At 46.3% G+C, this 20,735-nt stretch overlaps 1 protein-coding gene and 1 long non-coding RNA gene across 4 annotated transcripts in view; one reads left to right on the top strand and one right to left on the bottom strand.

The window, feature by feature from the left end:
- Window positions 1-20,735, top strand: part of Ak4 (adenylate kinase 4) — a 51,574-nt gene that overhangs the window by 2,547 nt on the left and 28,292 nt on the right. The window lies entirely within an intron of this gene.
- Window positions 508-11,549, bottom strand: LOC118578421. Its single transcript, XR_004944258.1, has 3 exons — window positions 10,845-11,549; window positions 2,970-3,021; window positions 508-905 (listed from the first exon to the last, which is right to left on the bottom strand). It is a non-coding gene; the product is annotated as an uncharacterized LOC118578421 (long non-coding RNA).

Below are 20,735 nucleotides of genomic sequence, written 5' to 3'. Positions count from 1 at the left end.
TTGGCAGCTTGCTGGTTAGGTCAGCCTGGTTGAGGAGATACATAGCTCCATGATGCTTCTCTCAGGTTGGAGAAGGAAGACGAGCTGCTGGTGCTCTGTCTCCCAGGCTCTGTTGGCCTTGCTTTTGCACAGGAGGGCAAAGACGTCTGATTGCTCATCAAGTCTGAACTGTATTACTGTATAGGTGCATGGTCCTCAAACGCAGATCCAGCTGCCTCTGCTTCCTGAATGCTGGGTACCTCTTTCACACCTGGCTCCCTTTCTACCTTTAAAAAAGCAGTAAGAGAGGAGATAGCTTTTTTCTTTACTTAGGAGTTTTGAAAACTTTTTACTTGGAGGTCTTTTGTTCTCACTTTTTAAAAAACGTTTGATTTATTATTTTATATGTGTGAATTTTTTCCTCTTTTAATTTTTATTTATTTATTTGAGACAGTCTCATTATGTAGGCCTGGCTGGCCTGGAACTCCGATTCACCTCAAAGGTGCTGGGCGGAAAGGTGTGTGTCACAATGCCTAATAAGAGCTTTTACCCTAGTATGAAATTACTCAGCTAACAAGCCCCAAAGACGACTTCTCCTTTCTTCTCGCCACTTCTTCCTGAACCTCACACAGTCATAACTTCTTCAATGAGGTCAGCCTGGTCCCCTCTAGTTCCTAGAGTTGCCTTACTTGGACTGACAGTCTCTGAAATGGAGACACCTAAGGTTGTCTGGAGCTGAGACAGCGTGTCGTGCCTTTTTTTCCCCAAGGTAGAGAATATGGCGGTTCTCGGAAGTCAGCGATCTTTGACTCCATTCTTTGGCCTCACACATCTCTTCCACTTTTACACCCATCCTGGATTGACAGGGGATCCAGCTTCAAGTCCACTTCTCTGCTCCCCTCTGGTCCACTGGGGGACTGAAACCACTATCAAAAACAGACAGAAGGCTGGTGGGTTTTCATTGGTGTAGAGCATCACAGCCACTGTTTGCCCCGAGGGTATTACCACCATTGTCAGCAGCAGCTTAAGACTTGTCTATAAAAACCATACCAGAGCTGGGGCGGTGGTGGCGCACGCCTTTAATCCCAGCACTGGGAGGCAGAGCCAGGCGGATCTCTGAGTTCAAGGCCAGCCTGGTCTACAGAGTGAGATCCAGGGCAGGCACCAAAATTACATAAAAGTATCCTGTCTCGGACCCCCCCCCCCCCAAAAAAAAAACAAAAAAAAAAAACAACCCACATTGAGTGTAAAGGGAATCTGCATGCATGCATAGTTTATGGTCTCCTTATAAACATACCAGTTAGCTTTGTGTGATTTGTCAACTCATAAATAAGGCTCCAGCTAAGTGACATATCCTTAACTTCTTGTACCTACCAGACTTAAAAATCAGTGAATATTTTATCTATATATGAACCATGTTCTTGCCTGGTACCCACAATGGTCAAAAGAGGGCATCAAATCCTCTGAAACTAGCATTAACAGATGATTGAGACATGGGTACTGGAAACTGGGTCCAGGTCCTTTTGAGCATCCAGTGCTCCAAACCACTGAGCCACCTGTCCAACCCCCTGTCATTTTTCATTTTTAATTTCATTTTTTTAAGACAGCATCTCACTGTGTAAAACCAGACTGGCCCAGAATGCAGATCTACCTACCTCTGCCTGCTTAGGGCTGGGATTAAGGTGTGCTCCACCACACTCTGCCCTGTTCTGAAGTTTGGTTTCTATAATTTTTTCTTCGAGACAGGGTTTCTCTGTGTAGCCCTGATGGTCCTGGAACTTGCTCTGTAGACTAGGCTGGTCTTGAGCTCAGATCCGCCTGCCTCTGCCTCCTGCCACCTGCCACCTGCCACCCTTTTCTCCCTTAGTAAAAGTGACTTAAATGTTTTTGGGACCCCTCCTCCCCCCCAAGAACTAATTAAAAAACTTGACCAGGGAAAGAAGAGAAATAAAAGACTGTGATTTGTTTTGAGAGTGGCTTGTTCCTAGTGAACTTGGCACGTGTGATGTCACATTATCTCTCTAGAGGTCTATGTGAGAGTCTTAGGGGCCACTGTCTTGTAAGAACACAGTATTTATTTTCCTGTCACCTGCCTCTTGCTTTGAACCTCATAGTGAAGGCAAGAACCCTTCTGAAAATACATTTTAGAGTTAAGTTTGAAGGTGATGGTGAAACATGGCAAACCCAGGAAGTCAGTAGCAATTTCAATTGGAAAGTAGCTCAGGCCATCTGCTCCAGCCTAGATTTGGCCAGGTTCTTTACTACATGGCTTGGCCTCCTGCAGCCAGAGTCTGGCAAAAAGCTGCCACGCAGGAAAAGGGCCTATCTGACCTCACTGCTCTGGAGAAGGAAGTCTTCTTGCAGACTCCTGCCTGCACTTAGCTGTTTGGTGAATACAGTACAGTGAAGGCTGGTAGCTGTCTGTCTGCTTCATCTGCTGGCTGTATATCCCCTGTGTCCGTGTGCCTGGTGCCGGGGGTGATCACATTGATTGCTTAAGAAAAGGATGTGCCTTAAATTTTCTTTTTCCTAAAAAGTTAATCTTTTTGAGACGAGGCTGTGTGTGAACTGTGTTGGTCTTTAACTCCCTAAGTAGCCTAGGCTGAACTTGAACTCCAGTCTCTACCCAGGGACCAGGTGCTAGGATGATAGGCATGTGCCAGTAGGAACAGCTTAGGTGTGCCACTTACTGTATCTTCTCCCTTTAGCATGTGCTTTACCCCTGAAATTGGGGTCTGGCAAACGGTAATGCAGCATAAAGGGTTTTATGTTGTCTGTATTAAAAGGATGAGCCCAGTCATAAATTGTGTGTGTGTATGTGTGTGTTGTACCAGCAGTTGCACACGCAGCCTGCTTCAGTTTGATTAGTTTTGAATTATGGTGAGAGCGAGGCTTACAAAGGACTTGAGATTAGCATCGTGATAGTTGTTTTTTTCCCTTGGCCTTTCCTTGGCTGCCTGGAGCTGTGCAGGCTGAGGCTTATCAAATACCTTATTTCAGGACCCGCCTCCAGGTCTTCAGCTTGTATTTTCTTAGCACACACTGTGAAGAAATAGAAAGACTTGCCTTAAATTGCAAGGAGCTGAGCCCTACATTTTCTCACAGGGAAGGTTAGCCCCCCTCCCCCAATACATGTGTATGTGTGTACATACAAAGCTGCTCCGCTATAGAATGTATCATATCCCATCAAAAATTCTATTTGGTGGGAATGAAGTTCAGTTGGTAGAGTGCTTGCCTAGCCCTGACAGTTCTGGTGGGTTTGAGTCCTAGCACATGAGTGCCTGGTGGTGCATACCTGTAATGTTAGTACGTGGAAGGTTGAAGGTAGGTTAAGATTAACCTGGGTGAAGGCTACATAAGGAAAATATGTCTCAGAAGGAACAACAACCCCCCCCCCCCCCCGAACTCCGATATTTTGCGATAGGTTTCTTTGCTAGGTTTTCTCTGAAGGACATAAAGATGCCATTGTAAGGGGCGGACAGGTAGTGGTATCAGAGTATAGACCCCCTTTAATATCGGCGTCTAGTAGCTCAAGGGTAGGGAATTGGAGAAGTTCCATGTGGAAGCATCTTGGACTTGACTACAGAAAGATGTTCAAGAAGGAACCTGTTTCTACTCTTAATTAATATTAACTGCCGTTCTTGCCAGGGTTTTACAGATGGACTAGCATTTCAAATGAGGCTATGAGCTGCTCCTCTCTGAGAAGATGACCTCGTTCAAAGGGCTCAGGCTTTTGGGTACTCATTAAGTATAAATGGGCGACTTATGTAAGAAATTTTCTGAGAATTGAGGATAGAGGGGTTTGGAGGCCTGAGTCAGAGTTCAGTTATTGCCTCTAAAGCATCTTTAAATGGTTAACCTTCCCTGGTTCATCCAGGGTCTTGATTCATTCCAAGGTTTCTAGGGTATGCTACATTCTGGTTTCCCATTTGGCAAGACCCAGGAACAAGCCCAGGTCAATGAAGGGCTGGGCAGTTTCTTGGGCTGTGGATCTAGCTCAGTTGGTAGCCTGCCTAGCATGCAGGAAGCCCTTGGTTTGATCCGTGCTCTGTGTACACAGAGTAAGACATCTCATTAAGTCTAGTGGGTTCTGGGCCTCTGAACTCAAGGCTTCTATACTCTTGCACTGAGCCCTCTCCCAAACCCACCATGCCCTTTTTTTTTTTTTTTTTTTTTTGAGACAGGGTGTCTTTGTGTAGCTTTGGAGCCTGTCCTGGAACTCAACTCTGTAGACCAGGCTGGCCTTGAACTCACAACTCACAAGATCCACTTGAGCCTCTGCATCTTGAATGCATGCGTCACCATTGGGTGCCCAGTTTTTTTTTTTTGTTTTTGTTTTGTTTTTTTTTTTTTTTTAAACATTTATTGGTGAATGCATGTCTGTGTGAGGATGTCAGAAGCTCTGGAACTAGAGTTACAGACAGGTGTGAATTGCCATGTGGGTGCTGGGAAATGAACCCAGGTCCTCTGGAAGAGCAGTCAGTGGTCTTAACTGCTAAGCCATCTCTCCAGCCCCATGCCCAGTTTTATGTGTTGCTTGGGATTGAAGTCAGAGCATCTGTATGCTTGGAGGCAAGCTGTGGTATATGGTTTAAATTGTTTCCATAGCTTATTTCCATAATAGCGCAGTAAAATTAACATCGACAGTGTCATCACCTAATTTACAGATATTCTCTGAATACCATTTGCTTGTCTGTTCATGTATTTTCTAAGATCGAGTTTAAATGAGTGCACATTTCATTGAGTCACTGAATCTTCTTTTCACCTGTAATCTCAGAGTTTAGTTTCCTTTTTTTCTATTCTTTTCCTTAATTTTTAAATTTTCTTAAATCTTTCACAACTTTTTTGAGACAGGGCCTGCTTGTATAGCCTGTTCTGCCTTTGAATTGTTGACTTTTCTGTTTCAGCCTTTTGAATGCTGGGATTATAGGTGTGTGCCATCATGCTTGGCTTCCAGACCCAGCTCTCCAGTCTTTAATGTCTTTGTGAAAGAACACAAGATTGTCTTTGGCTCTTTCAATTTGTGGTACAGTGTTTAAAGGCTGACTTCACACAGATAAGTAGTTGAAGGAGGACCTCATGGACCCTGGAGATATCTCCTGGATGGATGCTCAGCTATCCTCAGGCTGCACTTTGAGACCTGTGGCTATAACTAGTCTTCTGTTATCGGGGGTTGGGGTTATTTAGAGTCTTCTTGTAGGCAAGCAGTCAGCACTGAATGCTGTAGTAGTGTCTTGCAGTGTTATGATCTGGGCAGTGTGGCTTGTGAAGTACCTAGTGAAACATGGGGTGTTCTCTGAAAGTGCTGCTGAGCTGCAACAGAAGCAGGCAAGCGACTGAAGAGTTGCAGGAGTGCATGCCTAGCCTGGGCACCACAGGGAAAGGACGGCTTGGGGGACCCTTTAACAGGGTCTTGCTTGCCCTGGATGTAGCCCAGGCTGGCCTATAACTCAAAATGTAGTTTAGGATGGCTTCTGACTCCTCAGTCTCACTGCATCAGTCTTGTGAGTATTGGGACTCCTTTTAAAAATTACTTATCATTCATTTGTGTGTGTGTGTGTGTGTGTGTGTGTGTGTGTGTGTGTGTGTAGGTCAGAGGACAACTTTCAAGATTTTTTTTTTGCCCTCCAACTTAATTTGGGTTCTGGGAACCAAACTCCTTGTCAGGCTTGTGTGGCAAGCACTTCACCCACTGAGCCATCTTGCTAGCCCTTGTTGGGGAGCACTTTTAGAGGAGGTGTGTCCTAGTCAGGGTGACTATTGCTGTGATGAAGCACCATGACCTAAAGCAACTCGAGGAGGAAAGGTTTGTTTGACTTACACGTCCACATCACTTTTCATCATCCTGTTCTGAAGGAAGTTAGGACAGGGGCTCAAACAGATCAGATCAGGAACCTGGACGCAGGGGCTGATGAAGGAGGGCTGCGTACTGGCTTGCTCTGCATGGCTTGCTCAGCCTACTTTCTTCTAGAACCCAAGACCACCATCCTAGGGGCGGCACCACCACAATGGACTGGGCCCTCCCACATCAATCACTAATTAAGAAAATGTCCTACAGGCTTGCCTACAGCCAGATCTTGTGGAGGCATTTTCTCAATTGAGGTTCGCTCCTCTCCAATGACTCTAGCTTGTGTCAAGTTGACATAGAATTAGCCAGCACAAGGTGTTTCTTAACTTAGAATTTGGTAGATGATATCAGTTACCAAGTGAGGAGATGGGCTTAATTATTATAACATGACTGGATACTCTTCTCTAGAACTGTTGTCCATTAATTAGAATTCATGGACACACTTACTCATTTTAGTCTTCATGAATATCACTAGTGTCAAAGCAAAGGGTTATTTTAGCATTATGGTGTTTTGCATAGGCCAAAACTACGCATGGCTGCACCAAGTCTAAGGCAGGATGTTAGGTTTGCTCCATGCCCCTTCCTTGCTCCAGCTCCCATTGTTTGTTTTGTCTGTTTGCTTGTTTTTGTTTTTCGAGACAGGGTTTCTCTGAGTTTTGGTGCCTGTCCTGGATCTCACTCGTAGACCAGGCTGGCCTCGAACTCACAGAGATCCATCTGCCTCTCCATTTTTTGTTTTAAGATGCACGTAAAATAATGCATCAGGCTGGAGAGATGGCTCAGCAAGTAAGAGCACATAGTTCTTTTATAGAGGACCCAAGTCCAATTCCATAGTATCCACGGACAGTTCCTAACTGCACCTGCTTTTCTGATACCTGCCTTCTGTTCGTTCTCTCTCTCTCTCTCTCTCTCTTTCTTTCTCAAAAAAGTGGTATAATGATGTTTATGAAACTTTGAGCTTTCTAGAGTTCAAGTGATGGCTAATGAACATGAAGCTGGTAAATTAGGGTGCAAACTACTAGAAATAGACAGTTTGTGATGGTCTGTTGGCTGCATTATTAAATGGTGCTGTATTCCGCTGTATTGCAGTCTCTGTGATTTGTAGAGTTGGAAATGATGTCTTCAGGCATTCAAACATGAACTTCTTTTAGTAAATTGAGTTTGTTTTTTTTTTTTAAAGTATTAGGTGCTAGAGAGTTTTTAGGGTTACTCTGATCCCCCCTCCCCCTGCACTGATATTTAGTTCTGTTTGGCCTTTCAGACACAGTACAAAAGGTCTCATTTGTACAGCACCGTAAAGTCCATTTTGGGTGGTTTATGTTACATTTTAACAGCCTCACCTCCAGGCCTGAGAACTTTTGTACTAGGGAAATGACCAGGCAGCAAGCATTCGCTTCAAGCGGAAACATTAGTCCTGATCATCAGATTCTGAAGAAGCTAAAGATTAATTATTTTCTAGACTTCGCATTTTAATGGACGTCACTTTTTACATTTTTTTATTTGTATCACTAACCAGGGACCCTGCCTGGCACTTTGTAATTCTTGGGACTCTGCCCTAAGTGTGCAATGAGTGTAGCATCTGCCCAACTCTGGATGGCCTCTTCTGCTCCTGTTTGTTAGAGTCTACATGCCTAGCTACACAGTAGCAGTTTTGGCTGTATAATTTTAAAATGAGTAAATGGCCCCTGAGGTTGAGCAACTTGCCCTAGGTCAGACAGCTAGATAAACTGTCATTCAAACCCGGGATTCTTTAGCTGGATTCAAACTCATTCTCATTGTGTCGTGTGCTGTTATGGTCCTGGGGGCATCCAGTAGAATGTGTTTGTATGCCTCAAGTTCTTGAGCACTTTTTTTTTTTGGATCACTGCTTTTTTTTTTTTTTTTTTTGCCAAGAGGGAGTCTTGCCACATAGCCTGGGCCAGTTTGAAGTTATCTGTAGTCCAGGCTGTCCTGGAACTCAGGGAGATTAGATTCTTCTATCTCTCACCTGGTTAAAAATGCCATGTGAGATAGTGTATCTTAATCTGTTTGTCTGCTAAGACAGAGTGTTTCACACTGTGGTTTAAAGCAACAGGAATTCATTTCAACATTTTTTTTGGAGCAGGTAGACAGAGATAGAATCTTTTCTGTGAATTCCTGACTCACTGGCCTGACCTGTAACTCAATGTGTAGCCCAGGCTGGCTGTGAACTTGATCTTCCTGCCTCAGCTTCTTAACATGCTGGAATCGTGGGTGCGTGCCACCTTGCCTGGTCATTTCGCAAATTCCAGAACACAGGCAGTCTCCAAGATCAAGGCGTCCTGAGATCTTTGGTTCCGTGCTGGCTCCCTGAGCACGGACAATGTGATAAAGAGGAAAAGGGAAAGGGTTAAGGACTGGCTGCTTTTTGTTGCTGCTGGTTTTGAAAATTTATTATGTATATTTATTTATGTGGGGTGGTTGTGTACTCAAGGTTACAGGACAATTTATAGGAGTCAGTTCTGCTGTGGGGATTATTATCGAGGACCGACAGGTCATCAGGCTTGGCAGCCTTTACTGTCTGAATCATCATGCTGACCACTGCACTGCCCTTTTGTTTTTTGATGTGCTGTCTGACCATGTAGCCCCAGGTAAGCCTTCTAATCATGATTTATCCTTCTGCCTCAGCTGCCCACTGAGTGCTGGAATTACTGGGTTTTGCCACCATGCCCAACTTGTAAGTTGCTTCTCCCCCCCATATGCTATAACTGTACTGATGAACTATACTATATATAATAACTGAGCTATAACCCCCGCCTTGTACCTTTTGTAATTGGGGAAGTAACCCCATTCTCAAGGGAGATCAGGTGGTCTCGAGCTAATACCCTTTTTTTTTTGGAGCTGAGGATTGAACCCAGGGCCTTGCGCTTGCTAGGCAAGCACTCTACCGCTGAGCTAAATCCCCAACCCATGAGCTCATACCTTTAAAAGCTTCATCTTTGAGTACTGTCACCGCAGTTACCTGAAATCTTTAGATGTAGGGCAGACATTTGCCAGGAGCATCCCAGGTGGCAGAAAACCCTAGCAACTTAGCTCTCCACACTGTGTTGGGGTGCAAAAGACACTTTAAGTTGGGAGGGCAGGGTGGCACATCCTCCAAATGCTGGCACTCAGAAAGCTGAGGCAGGAGGATTGAGAGAGAATTCCAGTCCAGTCTGGGCTGTTGTCACAGGAAACAAGTTGGGTAGGCTCGAGGTTTGTGGGGTTTGGGTTTTGAAGCTCTGCCCTCAACATTTTTTAACAACACATCTATGGAGAGGAAGCACCACCCCCCAATCTCAAACAGGGCCGAAAAGGTCTAAAATAGAAACCATCTGGGGTGGTAAGGAGGTAGAAATGAGCCTTCATTGTAACAGTGTGAGGTTTGGCATACTGGGCCGGAGCCCAGTGTTCTTCGGTAGGCATTTGACAAGCAGTTTCTGTGCCAATGGTAGACATGGGGAGGCAGGCGAGCAAAGCTTGTTCTCTGACCTTGAGGCACTTATGGCTCAGGGTTCAAGTTGTAGGTCTCAGGATGTTCCAGTGAGGTGTGCCTATGTGGGTGGAGCATTGAAGTCAGAGCCCGGGTGGGTGGGGGACATAGCTCAGATGTAACTTTCCCCTGGAGCGCCTCTTTCGTTTTCTGAATCCTTTTGCAGCCTTGGCTTTGAAGCTCTTCCATACTGTTCCCACTGCAGGTGGCTCTTTTCTGGTCTTCTTCCTACCATCTGTATCTTCACTTGGGCGTTCATTTTCTCCTCAGTGACAGGTTCCCTTTGGTTGTAAATAACTTCAGCCATAGCTGGTCGCTCACCATTTAAATAGTAAATTTAATGGGAGTTGAGTTCAGAGGCTTTGGACATAAGCTCAACAGGGCAAAGTGTGACATTTCTTATGTTTTCTGTCCTGTGTAAGTATATCAAGGTTGCATACCACAGTGATGACTGGTCCCTGGAAGGCTACTTGAAGAGAGGTGGGCAAGCTCTCTACCACAGAGCTACATTGAGATCAGACTGAAGCCAGCTCTCCGAGGAGATGTTTGAACTGAGCTCCAGGTGGAGTTGCGGTCTGGTGTTCTGGGGTAGAGTGAACTTACAGTGGACAAGGGAGAAAGAACCTAGTCCAGTCTGTTCATGATACGGATGGAGAACAGTGGACGTAGGGTTTTCTGAGTGGTCAGATTGATTATTAGAGAAATGCTTTTCTGTTGCTGTTAATACATAAACCGGCTTTACTGAGAGAAAATTTGCATGAAGTAAAATTGGCCCTTTAAAAATGTTCCAATGGGCTCAGTGGGTAAAAGTACTTGCCACACATGCTTGATGACTTGAGTTCAATTCCCGGGACCCAGGAAGCCAGGTAAAAAGCTGTGTGTGGTGGCTGGCATGCATCTCTAGTTCCAGCACTCCTGTAGACAGATGGGGAACTCACCTAGAAGCTTGTGGGACTGTAACAAACACATGCAGAGGAAACGAGAGACCCTGCCTCAAAAAAGGCTGGAAGCAGAAAACCGACTTCTGACATCCACACATAAGCCAAGACACTTTCAAGGCCACATGTTCCAGGTACCCACCACCACCACCCAACACAAATAACTGTACAAATCAAGCTAAGTGCGGTGGCAGAGGCTGAGGCAGAAGGATGGTGAGTTCAGTCAAGGCCAGCCTGGGGAAAGGGGGAGTTCTCAGCTGATGTAATTTAGTAAGACTTGGACTAAATCAAAGGGTGGGGACGTGGCTCATTTAATAGGCTTGCTTAGCATGGATGAGGCCCTCTGTTAGCTCTCCACCAAACAATCCACATAGAGCAGCTGAGCACCGCATCCTACCTACATCTGTGATCCCAGCATTTGTAAGAGTGAAGCAAGAGGAGATTGTGAGTTCAAGGCCAATGTAACTATATGAGACCCATTCTTGAAACAACAAAAATCCAGAAGAAAATCACTCCCAAAGAAAGTTTTTGTGTGTTTTACAGAGCTGATAAAGCCACCCTCACCACCTAATCATAATGTTCTCCTTACCTTGGGAGAGACCCTGCGCCGTCATCAGGTAGCCTGCACTGTCATCAGGTAGCCTGCACTGTCATCAGGTAGCCTGCACTGTCATCAGGCACCCTGCACCGTCATCAGGCACCCTGCACCGTCATCAGGCACCCTGCACCGTCATCAGGCACCCTGCACCGTCATCAGGCACCCTGCACCGTCATCAGGCACCCTGCACCGTCATCAGGTAGCCTGCACCATCTGTATGCCTTCGAGTATCTGTCAGTCTTTACTGCTTGTGCACTCTGGCTTCAGCTCTTCGGCCTTTGCCTCCTGAATGCCGGGATCCACTCCACAGTGCCAGCATGTGAGTTTGGTCTGACTTTGAGTTTGAACTCCTAGTGGTATAAAGGTCCCAGTTTGTGGAGCTTCTGTTCCTGGGCAGGTAGGTGACTGTCTGTCTTCACTGGAAGCCGTCAGGTCAGATCTCTGCCCTGGGTGAAAATGGGCTCGTTGGTCTTTTTATTTGGTTCTTATTTTGGATATTCATCTTCTTAAAGACGGTAGTTGGTGCTTGGTTAGAATAGCAGGTGTAGATGGAACCTGTGATAGATATAGTTCCCGGTTTTTCCTTCAGTGGTAACTATGGATACATCACAGGATATGCTTTCTTTTCCAGAAGAAAGGTTGGTTTTTGACCAACTCTAGTACCTCCGTTTTAGGGAAATGAAGCCTGCAGCTTGGAGGAAGTACAAAATCTCTTCCACAGTTTTGTTTTGGTTTTCCAGAGTTCTTAGGGACCAAACACCATGCATACCAATGAACCTGGTAAGTTTTAATTATTCAGTTTCTAAAATGTCTTAGAATAAAATGTCTTGAAAGGGATTTTTGGGTCATTGTGCCCAATTGGCCATTTTATGCCTGTTCCCTGCTGTGGCAGCCGGCAGCTCATCCCCCCAGGCACTGAGAGCGGGCTCTTCCAATGCTGCATAAGTCTAATTGTTGGGAGATTTTTTCCTCCCTATACAGAGATGAAAGCTCAGTCCTTGAAATGATCATCAGGAAGCTGCCATCCATTTGTCTAGCTTCTGTCTTCACTGTCACATAAATTACATCCACTGGCTCCTCAGATAATTGAATAGTTTCAAGGCACCTCTGAGAACAATAGCCCTGCTTTCCCTCACTGTTTTTCCTGTGGTAGTATATCTGGGCTGACCTAGCTTGCTCGCTTGTTCCCTCCCTTCTTCCCTCCCTTCCATTTGTCCATCCCTCTATCCATTTGTCCTTCTTTCTTCCTGTGTGTATATGTGTGTATGTGGGTGCAGGTCTGTGTTCTGTACAGTCAGTAGAAAAGCTGTGCTTTTGACTTTGAATGAGTGAATTCATTAAGAATGTAGCAAAGCAAAGGAATAACTAACAAGTAACAAAAGTAGCAGACAGATAACGACATCAGGTCAGGAGCTCAAACTCAGTATCCAGTGACAATGCCTGGTGTAGCTGGATGGAGCAAACAGAGCTAACACCATCAAATCAGAGGCTCATAGACCTCCAGCCGAGATGGACCTGGGAAGTTGAGGCAGCCCGTTGGAGTTAGTTCCCTACTGAGCTTTCTCTCCGTGGCTCAGCTTCTCTTCTACTTGCTGACTTCTCTTTCCCACTGTAACCACTTTATCATGGAATAGACAGTGGAAACGGTTCACCTTCTGGCTGTTCTTACATATGTGATGTAAAAACCCGTGGGCCGCTGTGGTGTTCTTGTCCCTTCCTGTCAGTGTTCGGGGAACCACTCTATCCCCAGAAAAGGAGTCCCAGGTCTGCCCGAAAGAGATCCATGGTGAGGTGCTATCATGCCCTGTCTCTCCTAAAGCTCAGAGTTTGTCTGAGGGCCATCAGAACCTAAATGTAAGACACCGGCTGTCAATACTCCAGGGTATTCATTTTGTTCTGCCCTTTGACTGACTTGGGGACTGAAATCCTCCCCCTTGACCAGGTCAGGAGTAAGGATGACTGTGTAGAATCCATGGCAAGAATCACCCAGCTTAAATATTGGAGAGCATTGATGAGCAACAAACAACTGAAGATTACATTTGCCCAGTTATCTGTAATTGCAGTTTGTTTGCATTGTTTTCCGTGTATTACACATATTATTCCTTTTTTTTTTGTATTACTTTTTTGGTGTGTATATATGTGTGTGTGTTTGAACCCATGTCTTGTGTATGGGGCCCAAGTCAGCCTTGGGTTTCATTCTTCACATCAGGCTTCATCCATCTTTTTGTTTGTTTGGGTTTCTCTATGTAACAGCCCTAGTTATCCTGGATCTTGCTCTACAGACCATGCTGGCCTCAAACTCAGATCCTCCTGCCTCTGTCACCTGAGTGCTGGGATTAAAGTCATGTGCCACCACACTCGGCTCCCTATTTTTTTTTCCCTGAGACAGGGCTTCTCTGTAGCTTTGGAGCTTGTCCTGGACTAGCCATGTAGACCAGGCTGACCTCGAACACCTCCCGAGTGCTGGGATTACAGGCGTGCACCACCACCGCCCGGATTTTTTTTTTTTTTTTTTTTTAAAGACTTTGAGTGTAGGTGAGTGCCTGCGTGTGTGTGTGTGTGTGTGTGTGTGTGTGTGTGTGTGTGTGTGCGTGCACTACCTGTGTACTTGGGGCCTTTAGAGGTCAAAAGAGGGTGCTGGATGCTCTAATGAATTATAGGCAGTGAACCATAAACGGAGCCATCTCTAGCTTTCCATGTTATGTTTTGAGACAGTCTCCTACTCCCCCTCCCCCCCAAGACGGTTTCTCTAGCTTTGGAGCCTGTCCTGGAACTCTCTGTAGACCAGGCTGGCCCTGAAATCATAGAGAGATCTACCTGCCTCTGCCTCCCGAGTGCTGCTGGGATTAATGGCGTGCACCACCACTGCCTGGTTCAGTCTCCTACTTTCTTGAAACTCCTCCATTAAGCTAAGTTCACTGGTTATGGAGCCTCAAACTCACAGAGATCCGACTGCCTCTGCCTCCCGAGTGCTGGGATTAAAGGCGTGTGCCACCACCGCCTGGCTTGTTTACTTTTTAAGAGTCTTTTTGCCACACCCAGGCTGGGGCACATGGAGGTGGGAGGCTTTTCAGATACAGAGACACCATTGGTACCTAGCACAGACACAGGCCAGTACAGTACACAATTCCTTTGAGCTTCAGGGCTCAAGAAATCCTTCTTGTCAGCCCATGGGGCAGGTAGCTGGTTCTTTTGTGTGCCTACATTGCACCCAGCTCAAAATGCCAGTTTGAGGTTGGGAGGTTCCAGCACCGGAGGGGCTGAGTCAAGAGAGAAACAGGAAGTCTGGGCTATGGAGCATGCAAGAACCATGGCTCATGTATGGAGGTCAGAGAACAACTTTTGAAGTTTTCTCTCTCTTTCCTCCGTGTGGTACCTGGGGGCAAGGACCTTCACCCACCAAATCACCTCAAAGGCTCTAGAAGTTAAAATAATTTTAGGACCAGACCCAAGAAACTTGAGAGTTAAGTTGAAGTGCAAGGTTAAGCCCTGTTTTGAGTTAGAATTTTTGTAGCTTTTTGTTTGAGTTTTTGGTGTTTCTTTTTGTACTGAAAAGTATTTCAATAAATACATGGGCCTGCTGAGTGTGCATCTGGCATCTGTAGTGGGCCCAGTTATTACGGAGGCTCAGGATTGCTTCGAGTTTGAAATAAACTTGAACTCAAGGTCTGTCTGGGTTGTAGAGTGTATTTGTCACACCGACCTCAGTGGAAAGTTTTACTATATCGCATCCTTACCATCTGTCTGGCCAGTAGGAGCTCAGGCAGGCAGGAGGCTGTGAATCTTTGTCTTGCACCAGAGGTGTTTTGAATGTCATGTTGCAGCCCTGACTCTCGTGGCTGATGTGCAGAGGAGCCTTGCCAAGCCTGCTGCCTGAAACCGCGCTCCCTTCTGTGCTGTGCCTCTGAAAGGCAGTCACAGATGGTGGCTGAGCTCGAGCTGGAGCTCCTGGCGGCTGCAGGATGTTCTGGGGACAGAAGCCAGGAACACACTGGAGCTGGCAAGCTTGTTTCTGGACCTTCCGAGAATATTTTTGTAGTTCTGGTTCTGCTGCTGTTAGCGGCTTACTGTTTTGGGAGGTCGTCTCTGTAGCTCAGTTGGGCCCGGAACTCAACGACGTAGGCTAGGGTAGCTTTGAATGCCAGCCTGTCACCATGGCTGGCACTTCTGGTTATCTTTTCCATCTGTCTAGTGATGAGTGGCCACTGAAGGGAGGCCGAAAGAAAGTGTGGAATCAGCTCCTCAACACTCTGCAATGAAAGGCCCACGTGTTAGGCCGTGCAGACCAGTGGTCTGGTTAGGACAACTCCATCATGGCTGCTCCCTCTGAAGACCCAATCTCTGCTATGCTGTATGTAGTTAGTGGTCTCATTGTGACACTATCTCCTCTTTGAGACAAGATCTTGCTATGTAGACCAGGCTGGCCCAGAAACCATTTGTCTTCTGCTTCAGCCTCCCCAAGTGTTGCTAGGATTGTAGATGTGTGCCACTACACCACCCAACTCTCTACTTTTCACAGTACAGATTTATTGTATTGACATCTCCCCAAGTGTAGTTGCTCAAAGGGAAAAATAGATTAAGTCTCACCACAGTGGGCATAAAGATGGTATCATTTATTTTATGTGTACGGGTGTTTTGCTTGCATGTATGTTTGTAGCATGTGTGCCATGGTGCCCTAGGAATAAGAAGACAGCATTGGATCTCCTGGAACTGACTGGAGTTACAGGTACTTGTTAGCTTCCAGCTGGGTGCTGGGAATTGAACCCAAATTCTCCAGAAAGCAGCCAGCGCCCTTAACCATTGATCCATATCTTTAGCTTCTTAAGATGAAAAAATTTAAACTTGTGCACATTGGCACATGTATGTGCATGCTGCGGCACGTGTGTGGAGATGAGAGGACGGCTGTGGGACTTGTTTGAGATTTTAAGCTGCAGTGCAGTGGAGCATACTTATACCCATGAGGAGTAGCTCTGGAACAACTGATTTTATTGGCGGCTTTATTCAGTCGCCGCCTGGGCTGGAGAGGCGTGTGCACCTGCCTGGGCTGTAGTCATCTCCAGAGGCTCTTAGGTGTCCTGGTTCATAATAAGGAAAATGACGATGTCATTCTCTTCATGCACACTTTGGAGAGCGAGCAGCCCGGGCAGTTCTGAATTGTGTCCCTGTGTTGTCTGTTCCCTTCTTCGGCAGTGGCATGAGTGTGAACACTCTAGTTAGTCTCCCTGGTAGAGCATTCAGTTTCACGTATGTGCTTTTTTGAAAGAGCAATGCGGATTCGGAGACCAGACACTTGTTTAGAGTAAGCTCATGGCTTGAAGTCAAGGGGCTGGTACCCGACAGGCCACCTGTTAGCCAGGGAAGCACTTGGGGATCTCTTTTGGAATAGACATAACCATGGGAATGGATGGTCCCTCAGATTACTTTTTTTGTTTAATTTTATTTCATGCATATGAGTGTTTCATCTGCATGTCTGTCTGTCTGTCTACCACTTGCATGCCTGGTGCCTGAGAAAGCCAGAAGAGGGCGTTGGGTCCTTTGGAACTGGAGATCAGGTGTTGGTGGTGAGCCACTGTGTGGGTGCTGGAATCAAGCCTGTATTCTCTGCAGCAGGAACACCTTGTGCTCTTAACCACAGGGCAGTCTCTCCAGCACCTGGTTTACTGGGTCATACTGGGCGTGTTCCCAGTCCATCTTTAGTCAGAGAGGGGAGATTGAAAGTTTCAAGATGAAATGCCCATTTCCCTCTTCCTCCCTTTGCTTCTGGGCCAGTTTAGTCTGAGATTTCAAGAGATTATTAAATCACAGTACAAATGCTGGTCACATGTTGAGTCATTCTGACGAGGCATGATAGGAAGTGAGATGAAGGGAGTAGATGTGAGTGGTGACCCAGCCTGGTCCTAACAGCATTGACTGTTCTCAGGTCCTCCAGCATTGTCTGTTAACACTGAAAAGATGCAAGTCAGGCCGACTCAGCGGTTAAGAGCACAGATTATTATTATACAGAACCTGAGTTGAATTACCTGTAACCACACTGAGTGGATCACACCTGCCTATATCCTATTATCCTCAGCTCTTGGGGGGATCTAACACCCGTCATCCATGGGCACCTGATGTTCACATGCACATCTCCTCCCCACCCCTACTCACATAATTAAAAAGTAAATCTTAAAATACATGGTGGTACATGCCTGCAATATCAGCTGTTTGGGTGGCTGAGGCAGGAGGGTGACAAGCTAAAGGCCTACCATGGCTGCTAAACTAGTTCAAGGACAAGGTTGACCTTTGAACTTTGAAGGGTCAGGGATGTAGCTTGTGGAAGAATTCTTTAGCATGGAGGCCAAAGAAAAGACAGGACTCATATCCATCCCCTATGACTCAGGCCCATCCCTTATGAGGTGGCTTTAGTCCTGTGGATCGACATCCCTTTGGGGATCAAATGACCCTTTCATAGGGGTCGCCCAAAACCATTGGAAAATACACAATGCTTATAGTTTATAACAGTAGGAAAATTACAGTCATGAAGTAGCAACAAATCATTTTATGGTTGAGGGTCACCACAACATGAGGAGCTGTATTAAAGGGTCACAGCATGAGGAAGGTTTAGAACCACTGCTTTAGTGCAACTCCCCCCCCCCCCCCTTCAGATTACCTTGTTGCCTGGGCATTCACTTCCTTCTATTTTCTAGTCTTTCTTTTCTGCATGGCTTCATCCTATGTTGCACACTAACTGTTCTTGTAACTTCCTTCCCTCAAAGCACCTTGATCATGAAATGCTTGAATCGAAGGTTTAGGACAATGGGGGTTTGAGCCTGTTAACAGCAAAGCAACATTCTGGCATGGTCTGTTAGACACCCGTCAACCATTGCGAGCACACCCCGTAGGCATGCCCTGCCCTGCCCCAGAGGTTTGCACATGGCTGTCTTGCTCTGCCCTGCTGGAGGCCCTGCTCTTTGTGCAGCTCACTTCCAGGCTTCTGGTATCTGCCGGTTTCTTACCCAGAGCCCTTTCCCTTCTCCCAGGCTCCCCCAGTAAACCCATCTGATTGTGTTCCTTGAACAGCTAGACGTGCATTTTAAGATCTATTTTAGCTAGAGCTCTATCTTCCCCATGAGGGTCTCTTAAGAAAGGAAGGGCCCTTACAAACATTGAGTTCTCTGTTGTCATTTGCTTTCATATTATTTATTGTGTGTAAACTTGTGGGGCCCAGTTCTCTACTTCTACCCTGTGGGTCCCAGAGATCTAACTAAGGTTGTCAGTCTTGGTGGCAAGCACCTTTACCTTCAGACATTTGCTAGCTTCAAAGTTTACCTTTCTCTTTGCCTGGGGTAAATTTTGCATTTGTTTATATTTATCATCATTATCATTTTTGCATTGTTAGTTTATATTTATCGTCATCACCACCAACACCACCACCATCATGAATACATCTCATTCTTACTTCCTTGTTTTTGTTTTTGTTTGTTTTGTTTTTCAAGACAGGGTTTCCCTGTGTAGCTTTGCACCTTTCCTGGAACTCACTTGGTAGCCCAGGCTGGCCTGGAACTCTCAGATCCACCTGCCTCTGCCTCCCAGTGCTGGGATTACAGGCGTGCGCCACCACTGCCCGGCTTTACTTCCTTTTCTTGCTCTTTATTCACACCATTGAAAAATATTGATGGGTCAAGCATGGTAGTATGCGCCTATAATCCCAGCACTTGGGAGGCTGAGGCAGGAGGACCACTAGCTATTTTCAGGCCAGCATAAAAGGGCATATACAAACAAGATCTTGGTTTAAAAAAGATGATGGGGCTGGAGAGGTGCCTCAGAGGGTAAGAGCACTGGCTGCACTTGCAGAGGGCACAGGTTCGATTCCTGGCACCACATGGTTACTCACTCGTACCTGTAACTCCATGTTGTCTTCTAGTCTCTGTGGGCACTAGACACAAACATAGTACACAGACGTAATAATGTATAGGCAAAACACTCATACACATAAAGTGATAACTAAAAAAATAATGGGACATATCTGGTTCCATGAGGCTTTAAGTGACTCAGCTGAGTGAAGCTCTTTCCCTGAGAACAGGAAAGGAGGGCTTGTGTGAAGCAAGACTACAGACTGGAACTGGAGTCAGTTGCATGCATGAGGAAGTAGGCAGGGAAGACCTTTCGAAAGCTTTGCTCTAGTGACGTGTCCGCAGTGTGGACTCTGGATCTATTATGCGGAAGCCAAGCGTTCACAGACGTGTTCTATCTATCCCCACTTGTGAAACTGTAAACTAGGAATAACTGGTAGCCTAGTTCTTACAGAAGGAAAGGAAACTCTAGCCAGGTTTAGGGGTTAGGAGCAGACTTACCCCCCCTCCCCCAGGTTTTTCTGTGTGGCGTGGCCTTGACTGTTCTGGAACTCACTCTGTAGATCAGGCTGTCCTTGAACTCAGATCTGTCTGCCTCTGAGTGCTGGGATTAAAGATGTGTGCCACCACCGCCCAACAGGAAAAGACTCTTAGAGACCTGGCCATGCCTGTTACCCAGAACAGCCTAGGCATCAGTCTCCCCAACAGAAATAGCTTCACTTAGAAATTAAGATGGCAGCCTTTGACAGGCTGAGTTTGACACTAGCGTGGACTGGTTCGAGGCCCTCCAGGGCTACACATCGAGACCAGGACTCTGTCTCGACAGAGTAAAACAAAACAAAGGAGGAGGGAGTCAAGCATAATATAAAGTCTGTAGGTTTTTATGCAAAACTTTTTTCCCCTCTAGGGATAGGATCTCACTATGTAGCCTAGGCTGACCTCAAACTTGTTGTAACACACCTAACTTAGTGTTGGGATTACAGATGTGTACCATCATGCCCAGCTAACACATTTTAGAAAAATCCTAGTAGCCTTTGCCATAGAGAGACAGCTATTGGTCAGTCTTGTATTTTGTTTTATTGTTTATTTATTTTAAAAGATCTTATATTTATTTTATTCATGTATATATCTTGTTTGGCTGTGTGCCACATGGGTGTGAGTACAGAAGCCAGAAGAGGGCATCGGATTCCCTGTGGTGGATACCTGTTCTATGACCCTGAAGCATAGCTCTAGGGGACCAGCAGGTATCTAACTGCTCTACCTGCCTATGACCTTGAAGTACATGCCCCTGGGGCATGGCCTGTCAGCGACCCTTCTGACCTGAGATGCATGAATGCTGCTTGCTCTCTTTGCTCCCTCTTGGGACTTGGATGCTGGGACAGTCTCGGGTGCGGAAGAACAGCATGGGACCACCTTTTCCAGGACCCTGTGACAATTCTGTTCTGACTTGTGTGTGTGTGTGTGAGTTTTCCTTTCTTAATAAACCTTTGCCCTTTAAGCAGACTCCTGTGGACTTCTCAAATTATTAATTCCCTGGAGCTGGGATTATTTGAAGTGCCTGACATGAGTGCCGCTGGGAACCGAACTCAGGTCTTCTGCAAGGCCAGCAACAGCTCTCAACAGCTCCTGGCTGCAGGGCCATCTCTCCAGCCAAGTCCCGAGTGCCCAGTAACTGCCGGCTTCTCTTGCTGCCAACTGCTTTTGTCGAAGGCTGTCTGCTGGTTGGCCCGTGAGAGTACCTCAGTGGCTGAGGAAATCCCACGGGAAGTCCTCAACATCAGCCTTGCCTGCCCTTTCAGCCTGCTTTGAGAGGCTGGGAACACTTCCGGTTTGTGATTTCAGTTCTTCTCCACTAGGTTATGATGAGAATTGAAGGATGGAGAGGGAAAGTCACGCCTCGGCAGCTGTGGCAGCTTGTACTACCTACGCAGATGGCTGGGAGAACGGTGGCTTCTCTTGCTGATCTACAGTCAAAATACCCCCTGCTCAGGGCGTGGCCCTGCCAACTGTTGGTCAGCCATGGCCAGGAATGACTTTGGGTCAGATTCCT

This window comes from Onychomys torridus, chromosome 2 (assembly GCF_903995425.1).
Source record: "Onychomys torridus chromosome 2, mOncTor1.1, whole genome shotgun sequence".
NCBI lineage: Eukaryota > Metazoa > Chordata > Mammalia > Rodentia > Cricetidae > Onychomys > Onychomys torridus.
Note: the sequence above shows the minus strand (reverse complement) of the source record. Positions and strands in the feature narration are given on the sequence as shown.